The sequence below is a fragment of the Spodoptera frugiperda genome, chromosome 25, assembly GCF_023101765.2.
Source record: "Spodoptera frugiperda isolate SF20-4 chromosome 25, AGI-APGP_CSIRO_Sfru_2.0, whole genome shotgun sequence".
Lineage (NCBI taxonomy): Eukaryota > Metazoa > Arthropoda > Insecta > Lepidoptera > Noctuidae > Spodoptera > Spodoptera frugiperda.
The window spans coordinates 17,730,618-17,745,667 of NC_064236.1; the positions used below are offsets into that span (position 1 = coordinate 17,730,618).

General features: G+C 38.1%; 1 long non-coding RNA gene across 1 annotated transcript; it reads right to left on the minus strand.

Moving 5' to 3' along the window:
* Positions 1–6,805: 6,805 nt before the first annotated feature.
* On the minus strand, positions 6,806–8,637 carry LOC118265424 (uncharacterized). Its single transcript, XR_004782745.2, has 3 exons — positions 8,147–8,637; positions 7,755–7,913; positions 6,806–7,556 (listed from the first exon to the last, which is right to left on the minus strand). It is a non-coding gene; the product is annotated as an uncharacterized LOC118265424 (long non-coding RNA).
* Between the last annotated feature and the right edge of the window lie 6,413 nt (positions 8,638–15,050).

The window sequence follows — 15,050 nt, forward strand, 5'->3', positions numbered from 1 at the left end:
AGTCGGTGTATGCCACGCAACTGCTCGCGAGCGGTCGACGGCACGATAGAATTTCATCATGCAGTTGACGGCTTGAAGCGGTCGCGACTGCTCGAGCAGTCGTGTGTACGGCAGCGAATGAATGGCTATAGTTCATCGCGCAGTCGCGGCTTCAAGCAGTCGGTTATAACTGCTTGAAGCATTCCGTGTACGGCTGGCCTAAGTAATCCTACTTTTAATAATTCATAGTCATAACGAAACAACAATGTAAACAGAACAGACAGAGCGAATGTCAAATACTGACTTTTTGGATATGAACGAACGCAACAAAGTTTTATAGCGTCGTCGTTAGCATAGCATGAGACAATTCGTGCGCGCCAGAATCACCCACCATGACCACGATCTTCAGACATAAAGGACCGACCAGAGAGAGAGAGAGATACCAAATTCATATTGAAAGCCGTACACATTACATTAATAAATATATTTTTTATTGAATGACTCGTTTTATTCCTTGTGCAAGCGTACTAAGAAACGCAGATGGTCGTGATAAATACAGGAAATAGGCCTTGGGTTTTTTTAATTCTTTTTATTTCCTAATTTTTATCCGCAAGTTTATCAGAATAATTATTAAATAACCAAGGGACTTCTTTTCATTGAATAATTTTGATTAATTTACATTTCTTGTACATTGATGAAATTAAGTGGGGCAGGATCTGGCATTGTCATTTTGTGGAAGACATTTTCGGTAATGCACTGTTACAGTTAACATTTATTCTCCCAAAAACTCCTTCCAATCTAAAAATATCTCTGCCAAACTGTTAAGACAGTTGGCAGATGTAGCTCCCATACAATAAAATTATAAAATGTATGTAGGTACTAATACTCCCGAACTCGAACTGAAGGACCACACAGTTCGAGCGCATGTCACCACTATTAAACTGCATAGTAACAGGATAGTTTTTCGAAAGGAGAAGGGAACTTCTCAATACATTCCTAGGCCCAGGTGTTTCAGACCACCACAGATGGGGCCCAGTAGGGCTGATGCCTAATCCGGAGCTGCGGACTACCTAGCAGGTTTACCGGGGCTCCGGCTCGACGGGCAGGAGTAGGAACGGGGTGGTTTTTAGTCAGTAAGAGTCTGACACTCCCTCTCGCCTCGCCCAAGGCGGGAGAAGTAATTGGATGATTTTCCACCATCAAAAAAAAAAAAAAAAAAAAAGGCCCAGGTGAGGATATAATAACAAGTCCTCACTAAAAATTTGGTGAAATTTGACTATCCAGGAATCAAGTTTTTTTTTATTCTTTATTTTTTAGGGACTTAAATTTCAAAGAGCATGTCAGCCCCATCATAACCTAACCTAAGTTAACATTAAAAAATTAATAGTAATACAAAAAAAAGCGAATCAATGGTTACAAAATCAACTACAGTCGCTACAGTCGAAGACAAGTTTTTACATTAAATATTCTGCACTTAGGGCCTATGCACACCATGTTTATTAAACGCGCCGTCGACGCGCGTTTTGGAAACGCGCGTCGCCGGCCGTTTTTCTCCTGCAGTGCAATTTGTTGTCGTTTGTATCGATACAAACGCGCGGCACCAGCGCGTGTGTATCGATAACACGCGCGTTTGCATCGCGACCGCATCGCTACACACGCGTGTTTGTATCGCTACACACGCGCGTCAGGTGTGCAAAGGTCTACAAACTGCGTCTAACTTGCGTGCGTATCGCGTCTGTATCGCTACAAACGCGCGTTGACGGCGCATTTAAAAAACGTGGTGTGCATAGTCCTTTAGTAGCTAAAAAAGGGACAGGAGGATATATAAATAAAACACCAATATTAGTATAAAATATGTATTATTCATCTTCAATAATTAGGAGAATGTCATCTAAGAATTGTGTAGGGGGTCGGGGTACGTATATTTTCTTGGTATCTTTCCCAACTGAGATACCATATTATACAGGCTGAGATGCACGCCACTGACGAATAACTGATAAAATCGCCTCATCTTCCAAGAACTCTTCTGCCAATAGAGTTACTGCGACCAGTCGCAATCGTACAATTTACACAGCGATCCATGTCGTCAATATCCGATTGATAGGCTTAAACAGTTGTCCAAAATAGAGAGTCAGGTAATTTAGAGATCCAAGATTCGTCAAAAGTCCTTTATAAAGCCGAGGTCGTGGGGTTAAACAATAAAACATGGAAAATACGTGCGCACTTAGAACGAAACACAGCGAACGAGTGTCATCTGTCAATCGGTGACTGACTGATGTCAGGCAGAAGTGTTGCCGGAAGGCATTATTTAAATCAAAGAGTACGTATACGCATACATAAATGATTAAATAATCATTAATGTTTTATAACTTAATTTAAGTTTTCTCGCTTCCCAGATAGAAACAAGGTACCATATTTTGTGATTTCCTTTCGAAAAATATGACGGTTTTTTTAATATACATTTCAACTAGTTAACTGCTGGGCCCAAAAGTCCCCTTCTCCTTTGATTCTTCGACTGAATATGGCCAAAATTTTAATTCCACTTTAAAATCTGTTACACGTGTTCATACGAAAATAGGTGTACCAAATAACGTATATACGAATGAGGGACTCGTTTTTAAAAATAGTTTTCGATATATCGACGTTCGAATATTATCTGCCCAGATGAATCAGAAATTGTTACAGATGAATCAGAAATCAAAATTAAAACGAAAAAAATATGTAAATGAGCTCTGTATTTATTTTAATTTCACGTTGTTTTAATTTATTTTTAGTATACCATCTTCGAGTACTTTCTCTGCTTTTTTCCTAGCTATTTTTTGTTGTTTGGGTGTCAAATTCTGAACAAACATGATTTTGCCTTCTTTTTTTCTTTTCAAATAATGCTTCTTTCATTTTCAAATTCCACTGGGCATGCTTGTCTGGATCTTTTCTAATGTTTTCCTAGTTTCTTTTTCTCCTTTTTTTGGTCTTCACAAAGTGGCATTGTTGTTAACTGCAATATTAAAATAACAGAAATTAGATAGACACTTTGACATGAATAAATATAACTCAGGGCGGATTAGCAATATCAGACTCATATTAATTACATTCCTCAGAAAAAAAGGTTTTAAATTATACCTATAAACTTTATAGCTAAGTTAATTTAAAAATAAGACTAGTAAAAAAATGGACAACGCAACAAGAGCAGTCCTTCCGTGCTGTACAGAAGAATCAATAATTTATTTTATGATTCATATGCGGTTTTGACCATACGAATCAGGCACAGATGAATCAGGATTTTGCTTACAATCATGCATAACTCATCATATATACAGACTTCATTCTTGTCATTTTTCTACACGAATGTATAACCAAAAAGCATCACACGAAACACAGATTGAAGTTTTAAAACTGTAAAGTAAATTTTATAAAATAGGCATTGTAATCAGGATGCCATGTAAACCAAACACAGATGAATCAGATATTTACCTTAGTAACACCTGGATCTAAGTCAACCAGCCGCACGTCCGCCTCCTAGCTTGTTCGTTGCACGCCTGGTTTCCCTCCGCGCAGGAAGCCAGACACTCATTATTAATACCCGACCAAGTATGGTCATGCGCAGCTTACACCACATTAATCAGTATTATACGCCGGACACTTCTTATTTATTTATTTATAATCATACTAACATAGTTATAACGAATACATTTTTTTTTAAGTGGACAACTCATCTACTTTCGATGTAATTATAATTTATATTGAAGTATCAAAGGGAAAATGCGAAATCGACTACTTTCGTTCCGTTCCGGAAAATGGCAAACGGACACGTCATATGAATCAGAAGAACAAGCTTCAGCCAGCTGCAGCCTGTCAACTGCCTGTTCTTCGTCTTCAGCTGTAATTACGATGTCATCAATAAATATCATCATAATACCTTGAGATATCAAATCCCTGAATATGATGCTAACAAACCTCATAAAATACTTAGGGCAAATAGATAAACCAAAAGGTGCTCTAAGAAATTCAAATTGTCCGTGATGGGTGACAAAAGATGTGTAAGGAACAGACTCCTCCGAAACTTTCAAATGGAAAAATCCGTTCTTTAGGTCTAGTACACTAAACACCTTGGCACCGCACAACTTATCTATCATGTCATCGATCACAGATAAGGGGAATTCGTCTTTAACAATCTTCCTATTCAACAACCGGTAGTCTACACAAACCCTCACTGATCCATCTTTTTTTTCTAACCAGCACTAATGGACTAGAATATTCGGAAAAACTCACCTGTATGATTCCATGATCGAGCCACTCCTTTACCTGCTCTTCTACCACCTTTTGTTCAACCAGCGATAAACGTCGTGGTCGCTGCGAAATAGGCTCATCGTCTTTAAGAACAATCTTTAACTGGATTGGTGCCTCCCTCAATTGAACTGGATTATAACCTTCAACACACTGTATCACCTTTTGCTTCACTGCTGAATTGAGTATGTGAGTAACATCAACCACCATATCTGAAAAACAAGAAACCTTACACATCCATTCATCTCTCTTAGGCAATAACATCACTTTGTTTTCACTCATTATCATGGTTACATGTTTCAATAATTCTTGCCCTAAAATCATGTTAAATGGCCTACTTTTATCAACAATATGAAACAACACACTTGTATACTCAATATGATCGATCGTGACGTTAATTGACACTTTTCCTAATGATTTGACTAGTGAATGTCCAAGGCCGCTGAAAGTTAACTCGTCACCAGTAGGTTCCACACCGATCGCCACACAACATTGTTGTGTAATCAGATTGACATCGCTTCCAGAATTCACTAACGCGTCGAACGTTAATTGATTCGCGGTAACTTCTTTCATCGGTTTGTTTTTGTTGTTCCGGTTCGATAATGCCACTGTCATCGATACGTCATTTTCACAAATATCATCTTGACAGGTGTCTTGACCATAGTCTTGATGTGCCGCCATGTTGACATTTGACTTCTGCTTTACCGACCGGCCGACTACAGCGTCACCACTGCTCGTTGATGCTCCTTTGGAAGTTTTCGACTGCTTGACCGACGTAGTCGCTGACGTCACTGCTCCCGATTGGCTGCTGCTTGCGCCCTCGGTACAATGGCTTCCTATGTGGCCATACTTGTTACACCTAAAGCACTTAATACCGTTTGAACACGCACTCGCCACATGGTCGGTTTCGCCACAATTGTAACATCTTTGGCTTTTCTGCTTTACAGCTTTCCATTTGCCGCTTGAGCCTTCTGTCGATTTATGAGGTGTTGTCTTGCTTTTCATTTTCTCATACAGCAATAACTTTTCTTTGAGAACAGGATATGTTGTTGCCCCGTACAAAATCGCCTTGTTTGATTCGAAGTCTTGTATACCATCTATTATGTACTGCACTGCGACGTAATCCGGGAATTTTGCTCCTCCATGACTAGCATGTATTGGTAATAGGTCTCATCTTTTTGCTTCTTACGGGCTGCCATGATTTCGTGCATTTCCTTCACATTAACGGTTTCTGGGAACTCCTTCTGAACCGCCACCTTCAACTCGTAAGTTTTGAATGCCTTCTCACCCTTCAGCCATAACGCCGCCGTGCCCACTAGTGTTCTGCGCGCAATGATGAGTTTCTGCTGAGCTGACCACTTGAGGATTTCGGCATTGTCCTCCAGATCTTGCGCCCATTTAGCGGATGATATCGTCTTATCGTCACCACTAAACTTCGGGATGCCGTCAACAAAAAGCGCCGCCATTCCAGTTTCACACTCAACGCCGCCGCCCGCCGCGCCGTATCGAGTCTTGGCTGAACTTTCTTCAGTCATCTTTTGTAATCGTCGTTGTTTTTCGTCGTAGGAACGTAGTAAACTTCTTTCGTCGTAGATTGGTAAGTATATTTTCGGTCAAGTGAAGTATTTTGTAAAAATATCTTCAAAGAAACCACCATGCACGTGAAGGTTGTAATTTTCCGTCGTCGTCGTTTTCGTCTTCTTGAAAAATCCTTTTCCGCGCCGATCCCGGACGAGCCCCCAATTTGTGGGGGATGGGCAGGGAAAAGAAAAGTTTCCGTCTTGAAACAAATTAACTTGTATTTCTTCTTTTAAAATTAAACGTCTTACGGCTAGCACTCGTCGTCTTTCATTTTCCACTCTCTTCATCTGTCACTTGAATTTGACATTTCACTATCATTCTCTCACTCGCATACATACTTCTATCTCACACTTACACTCACGTTCCGTTTTCCACATATATGTTTTTTTTATTATACCTACTATACGGGAAAAAAAACAAACCTACTAAATATCAGACAACTTTACGCATATTACACCTATTTTCTAGTGAAAAATTACCATGAATTCTGTACGGTTGAACATAACATAACAAACGACTTGTTCAGAGAATAGATTAAAATCTACCAAAACCAGAACCGTGGCCTTAGTGTCCTCAAGGCCAGCTCTAATATCGCCAGTCACTTTGAGGAGGGCAGAAACAGTACTGTGTCCTGGCCTGAATCCAGATTGGAGAGGGCTGATGAGTCCATTGCAGTAAATGTACTTAGAAAGGGAGTATTGAAATAGGCCGGAAATGAGAGGGTATAGTGGGAGCTGGGACTTTCGGGAGAGGACGTACAAAGGCATTATGCCAAAGTTCCGGAATAGAGGGAAGGAAGAGGGAGGGAAGTTTATAATGTGGGGTATCGCTGGCAGGACGTGATCCAAAATTGTGATTAATGGACAGGACGCTTTGGATTTAATGGACAGGATTATCTTACTGACCTCCGACGACTCAATAGGTATGAAGTAAAAAGGAATAGAAAAGTTGGGACACACCAGTACCTCTACCATGAGTTTGCCTAGTAAAGTTTCCGCAGACACTATAGTTGAAAAAATGTATGCAAACTGGAACAGCGCCTCTAGCGGATAGTTTAAGTACCAAAATTGGTAGTATGAGTTGCTCTAACTATCACTGTCATCAATGTCATAGTTTACTATACTACAATGACTGTAGTTTTAGCCATGATCGTTCATTCTTTTCAAACAATATTGGTACCATGAGTTACAAGTTTAGCCGTTGCTATAGCGACAAACTATTACTACCGTAGTTGCGGCACTCACCAACTTTGACGTACGTGAAAGCATCTATTTATATTTTTCAATAACTAATATTTTTGATTTAACTATGTTTGGTAGTACATATTTTGCATACCATATGTTAGAAACTGCTGGATTAGAAGATGGCCGACAGGAACAAAGGAAATTTCAAAGTACCTAACTGAAAAAAATGCGTGGAATCCTTGGAAACCAATTCGACAATTATATTACTATGTAATATGATTGTATACTTGTTTTAGATTGCTTGTTGGCGAGTGTTTGCAAGTGCCACTGCCGGGCAAAGGGTCTAAATAGGGGTCTAGGTGTAATTAGTGGGATTAATTAATAATAATAAAGTAGACACATTGAAAAAATATGTTTATTTATTTATTTAACAGAAGTTGCTGCAATAAGTCTTGCCATCGAGCTTGTTGCTGAAGTTACATCACCACATTTCATGTTGTCAGGCTGTGTAGGTATTCCACTGGAATGCTGAAAATTAATAAAGTCACAAGTATTACTAATTTCGTAGGATGACTTGCTAGTATTTACAAAAAATAGTTACATAATTATTATAGCCGATATTCTTTAAAAACAACAAAAGGGCTAGACATGCAGGGCGTACGCTTAGTAATTCCTACTTGTGCCATATAATTATGTTACGTTTTGTATATCTTTATTTGAACTCACAAGCTTCTCTAGGGATGGTTGCCCTCGCGGATTCACCGCACTTACTGCTATATTTACGACAGGTCCCACCATGTAGCAGTCCTTGAAGGCTGCTTCAGACTGCGCTGACGCCTACTCTCACCCATGTAGCGGACTTAGGTTTTGCTTAGGTGTCCATTTCTGTATAAACAAAATCATATTTTGTACACAACATTATACAAGAAATACCTATTAATCAACTTAACCACTACAGTCTTCTATATTCCTCATCTAAGAGGAAGCAAAGGGTCATATCACAACGTTCCTTTGGCAAAAAAGGCTCAAGCATTCCCTGGCGCAAAAAAACTAACTTCTTTGATAATTAAACTAAGTAAATAAATGAATGAAATATTATTATCTAATGGAAAACTTACCTTTCCAAAAAATCTACCATCGTCTCAAATTGAGTTGCACTTCTCTTAGGCCTTTTTTTAAATAATTTAACAAATAATATGTTTTCGCACTCCCGGTTTGTCACAGAAACACATATTACAAAAATGTCCGGCTGACAATCAATGTCAAAGCAATACTAATAAATTAAAAATGCTCACAATATACCAAATTATGTGTAACCGATGTATTATATTTTTTTGTTGGTTAATATCACTGTTTAGATTTGAAACATAAACAGTATTTTCTCTCTTTCTAAGTGATGTGAATAAAAAGAGTTAGAACTACGGTGCTTAAAGTTAGATACATAATGAACGATACTACGAACGATATAGATTCAACTATAGCGAGGGTAGTTAACATCAAAACATCTCATGGTACGAACATTGAAGCCATCTATTGTAGTTGCGTTGTCACATTTACTACTGTAGTAGAGTGAGATGTCATAACTACGTCAACTCATGGTAGAGGTACTGACCAGCGATATGTGATAACGTATGTTCCTTGACTAGACGATCCATAAGAGATATTTTAAGGCGCGTTGAATAAACTGTGCAACGTATAGCGAGTGTCATTCCCGCACGGAGCAACATTTTGTTGTGATCCACAATTTGTTGTTTCAGGTCTGGGTGTCATGTGCATGAAATTGTATGTAATCCCATCGACGACACAGGAGAAAAACCTAGTGTAAGGCAACGTATTTTAAAAAGAAAAACGATATATTTCATTTTATTTAATTACTGTTTTATCGGCTTTCAAATCCACTTTTCAAAATACTTATGTATCAAATAAATGCTCACTCTAGTCTAGGTCGTCTGTTCAAGGTACCTAATAGGAATTAACCTAGATATCTCCGTTATCACTGTCTATATTATACAGGATGTCCCGTCCGTCAACGTGCAAATGGCACCAGATGATTGGCAAAGTTCCAACTGTTATCACAAAAATATAAAAAAAAAATCTTAGTCCTACAATTTTTAAATGACAGTTATGTGTTATCCCCGAAAAAGTACACCCCGTGCCAGTCTTTTGACTCTTGTTGTTACAAATCTTTATTTTTTCGTCTGTATTTTTGTTTACGTTGAATAGTTTTTCAGTAATAATATGCAATGATACATTCACGAACCAACTGCTTTATTTTGGAAAGGATTTCATTTTTAGACGACCCAAGTACTCAAGATAAAATGTTTAACATACTTTAAGTGACTGATAAATATTGCGCTAGTAGTGGCAAATCCCAACAAAGTTGGCGCATTTAATAAGGATTCTAAAATGGTATAGGGTAGAGCCACCAAAGAGGGCGCATTTTATAAACTTTTATTTATTAAAAAATCAACTTAAAAATTACACTTTGTACTTATTATTAATTTTAAGCTTTGGTCTTTGAAGAATACAATTTTAAACTTTAATCTAAGGTAACCGGTCTCAAATAATTTGAAATAGTCTCAAACATAATACTCGTCCTGCGCATTCTTAGGGTGCTCGGTTGCAAAGAGTACACAGTGACAACCCTCCATACAAGCTAAGAGTACGCAAGAGAGCGAAGTTAAGACATCAACCCTGACGAGTGAAGGCGATCTATCAATCTTCCGAGGGACTCGGGAACAGTGTCGGCTTTTAGTCTTTTTTTTAATGTTGCTTCCGGAATATTGAATGATTCCAAAACAGACCTCTTGCTATTTTTTCTTTTAAGATTTCCTCAGTATAAACTAATATTCTGTCAGGTTTTCTTTTATATTTTCCCACCTTGTTCGCCCTGTAAAATAAAAAACTCTAAACACAAGCATACTGTTTAGCTTCATACAAGCTAAGAGCACGCATGCGTACTCTTTAGGTGCGTACTCTTAGCTAATACGCATTATTGGGCATGAACCGTTTTATTTTAGAAAGCATGCATAATGGCGACATAACCTCTTATAAGCATCAAACTTAAAAATACAAATTTCTAGTAAAATAACAGTCAATGGATGCAAATTAATCACAAAATCATGGTTCAAAATGTTGAACATTAAGATCAAACACCTTAAATATCTCATTTTAGCTATAAAATTCGTAATAAATAGTTTAGTGATGCAATTTGTCGTCCTTCACCTTAACATAACCGATGCCACTGATATAGATCAGAGGTGTTGCGATTTTGAGAATAAATAAACCTTCGAAAAGTGTCTGCGTACTCTGTGGTAGCGCGTACTCTTTGGTGGCTTTACTATAATACTTTGCACATTATTTCTTAAATTCGGCATAAAAAATATTTTCCATAGTAATTCCGTTTGCTAACGCAATACATTGCTAAACTGCAATACATTTTTATTTCAAACACTCACTAAAATTAAATTAAAAAGAAATATCTACAGTACTTAAGTCGTCTAAAAACATCCTTTTCCAAAATAAAGCAGTTGGCTCAAAATTTATCATTGCATATTTCTGAAGCACTATTCAGGATAACGTAAGCAAAAATACAAACGAAAAATAAAGATTTGTATTTCGTGGATAACACATAAGTCACTGCAATTTAAAAACTGTAGGACTTCAATTTTTTTTATATTTTTCTGATAGTAGTCGGAACCTTGCCAATTATCTGGTGCCATTTGGACGTCGGCTTACGGGACACCCTGTATAGACTAGCTAGTTATTACAATACCACTTCGGAGACTAAGAGGCTTATTACCAGGGCGGTGATGGAGGTGATCTACACATTATTAGCAATCAGAAGCATGGGTTTTAAAAACAACTACAAACTACAAACTAAAATAAGGGATGTGTTCTTGTGTCATGGGTAAACTCAGGGTGGTTATCCAGAGATATATGATATGTTGCAGAAACGGTGAAAACGGACTCAGCTAAATGTATTAAGGAGATGTCAGATGAGAATGCAAGTTGCTGACAGAGCCGAAAAAGATGATGAACGAGAGGTTGAGAGCGGGAGCGAAAATAATGAATTTTCCGACGCTGATGATCGAACGGATAATCTCTGAAGACTGGAAGACCAGAACCTCCACTTTGAATGGTCGGCTATGGAGTCCTTTCAAGGCCAGGAGGAAATTTTTAGACCCGAGCGTACAGATTCTGTAGTCGTTTATAATTCGGCAATTATGATGCTTTTCGCTCCTGTTGGGACGATGACATCTTAGGCACGAACGTAATTATGATAGTTTATAATTTATGCTCTGTTATTATAATATTTTGAAGTATAATAATATCGACGCTGGAAAGGCAAAATGTATTAACCGCCATTATATGAATTGTTCAGTAGAGCGATTTGAAGTTTGTAATTTTGCATAAAAATTCATAACTAATTTATTACTGGAACGTTTTCATTGAAAATCAAAATAGTTATTACGAATAACGTTTACTATGAAATGTAATAATAGAAAATAATCTAGGTTTCTTCGTGTCCAAGATTTTGGAGTGAATACAACGCGGGCCATAATCTTGGTTAGGTAAAATTGACTTAAGTCAGTTAACCATACTCACCGTGTCCAGGTAAAACATGTTTTAACGAACAAAAAGCTGCATAAAATGAGCTAGAAAAATGTTTTATATTCTGTACAGCATACTAACACATCTTAGTTAAATGTTTTATCAGGCCCGGTCAAATCAGACCATGAAAACTAAAGTGTTTTATCTTGCATTCAGCTAAAGTTTTCGCTAGGCTTTAAGTATTATCTCACAATATTAATGAATAATGGAAGTTACGGGTAAAACTAAATAACGCAAAAATATTTTTTTATAAGGACTTTTCATAGCAAAATGAAGAAAAGATATAAACCACATACTTCTAAGATCAATCAGTCTTAAAAAAAAGACCCTAGCATGCTTTTCGATGTGTTCTAGCGCATTGATCTGGCATTTAGCCGAGCCGTCCCAAAGGTGAGAACAGTACTCCATACATGACCGAACCTGCGCTTGGTACAGTCTCAGCAGTTGTTTCGGTATGAATTACCGTTTCACCCACCAGGGGATACCCTTTTTTTTACATTTAATGGGTCGACGTTTGGCCGCTATCTCACCTGATGGTAAGTGATGATGCGGCCTACGGTGGAGCACGTCTGCCCATAAGCAACCTATTCACTCGGGCCTTGAAGACACCCAGGTTGTACCCATCAGGAAACACAGACTCCGGCAAGGAGTTCCACTCCCTAGCAGTTCGCACAAGGAAGCTTGAAGCGAAGCGCTTCGTGCGAGTGGGTGGGATATCTACCATGAAGCGGTGACGCCTCGCCGATTGTCTTGTGGTTCGATGATGACAAGGACTAGGGGGAATCAAGTTGTGCAATTTCCCCGCACACTCTCCGAAATGTATCCGGTAAAAAACGGAAAGGCTTGCGACCTTGCGCCTGTGTTCAAGGCTTCCTACCAGCCAGATGCGCCTTCGACTCTATATAAGAGCCGAAGTTTAGTGTAGATGACACCCGGGCGTTTCCTCTAATAGACACGCCTGGGTTTTGGTAGCGTTGAACTTGACCAAGTTGGCATCCCAATCGGAGACCGCTTCATGGACGAGTTCTATTAGTATTATTTCTGAAAAAGTAATAATGATATCTCGTTCAAACCAATATTCTTTGAAAGTTTCAAATGAAATCTACAGCATACAGGGTGACTTTGAATTCGACGTATTCCTCTCGGGAGGTGATAATACAACTAATTTCCTACAAAATTAGCCCTGAGGGCCTTGGGCGGAAAGTGGCTAGTTTCTGAGATATTCAACATTTTTGGTTTTGGTAAAAAAAAACCCGAATTGATTACAAAAACATCAATAAATAAAAAAATACTGGTTGGATTTTAGTAGTTTTAGTTTTAATCAGTTGGCAATACATCAGTTATCATTTATAAATACTAATAATGGCACAAATATCATTCGTTTTAAAATAGCAAGTAATTTCCTATCAAATAGGAGTCATGTTTGAAATCACATAGACCTTATTACTAGCAAAGCCTACAAAAGTTTAGAATTTGTTCTGAGATCTTGCAAGGCATTTAAAAACATTGAAGGCCTTAAATCTGTGTATTTTGCTTATGTTCGCAGCGTTCTGGAATACGCATGTCCCATATGGTCCCCTCAATATATCATTATATAAAAACTAAATAGAACGGGTTCAAAAAAAATTATAAATCACCTTAATTACCGCCTCCGTAAACCTCCAATATCATACGAAAATAGCTGTAGGACACATGGATTGTTGACACTTGAGGAACGATGTAAAATGTTGGACATGTGTGTACTTTACGACATACCGAATGGTAGGTTGGATTGTCCGGATTTGTTATCGCAGATCAAATTTAACGCTCCCCTGCGACGCACTCACCATACGCCAATGTTGCATGTATCTAGGCATGCGACTAACTATGCTAGTAATTGCTGTAATTGCTAGTGACTGCACGGTTGGCGCGGTGGCTGGGCAACTGGCTGCCGTGCAACGTGTCGCGGGTTCGATTCCCACACGGAACAACTGTTTGTGTGATCCACAGATTGTTGTTCCGGGTCTGGGCGTGATGTGTATGTGAACTTGTATGTTTGTAAACGCACCCACGACACAGGAGAAAATCCTAATGTGGGGCAAAGTTTTTTTTTTTAAAATAATGTGTACTTACTCGAATTGCACGAACTTACAACAATGATTTCTCTCAAGTTGATGTATTTAACTGCACAAAACCTAGTTTTAAAGCCCGTGTTAAAAAGATTATTGTTAATAACAACGACTAGCAAGCAACAACGTTCCATTCACCATAAAATAAATACTATGTTTAATTTATGATATAATTAAATTAATAATTTAATATCCTTTTCACAACAATTTAACTATCACTTCCAATTTAAAACCTTATAAATTATTATTATAAATATTGTTTAAAGTCCGTTCGCATGATAAATACTAAATAGTTAAGCAGGGAAACCTATTATTAGCCTTACTAAACTGTAAATGTTTCTTTGTAATGTATTATATGTATCGCCGTTGGTTTTCTAAATAAATAAATAAATTCGCGGGCAGCGCGCGGTCCACGAGCAAGCAGCGAGTTAATTGTCACCGAGTGGGCCCATCCGCAGTCTGCGCGTGGCCCGCGCTTAGAATGAGGCGATCTCAATTATATAGAAATTCACGAACACTCTTCTTTGAAATATGTATATACATATATATGTAGGTATAGATGATCAGTTGTTCTGATACCCATACATAACCGCTTTAACCTATAATTATAAATAAATACTACCCACCTATTTTTCACTAACCCACATAACATATTATAAGATTTACATACTACTATATATATATATACTTGCTCACTACATAATATACTACAAAATATACACATAAGAAATTAACACTACTTTTAAGTTTGTATTAAGTCCTAGGTTAAGTAAATGTAATCTAGGATAAGTTAGCCCTCAAATTTGCAACGCCTGAAAAAGGCAGTTAAGATGTACTTTACACACACACAACTTCACGCCTTTTATCCCCGAAGGGGTAGGCAGAGGTGCACATTACGGCACGTAATGCCGTTATACAATGTACACCCACTTTTCACCATTTTTGTGTTAAAGTCCCATGTAATAGGGGGTGAGCCTATTGCCATATTCTGGACACAATTCCAGACTCCGTGCTACTACCGAGAAATTTTCGAAAATCCGAAAAAAGCCCAGTAATACTTTGCCCGACCCGGGAATCGAACCCGAGACCTCTTGTTCGGCAGTCGCACTTGCGACCACTCGACCAACGAAGCAGTCTGTAGATGTACTTTAAATTTAAATTAAGACCTGTAATACCTACCTTAACGTGCAAATAAATATTTTGAGTTTGAGTTTGAAAATAATCTGTTCTAGTTACAATATTCACATTCATCCTCCGGATAATGATCGTAAAAATATGACAAAAAAGTTGCAGCGTACGG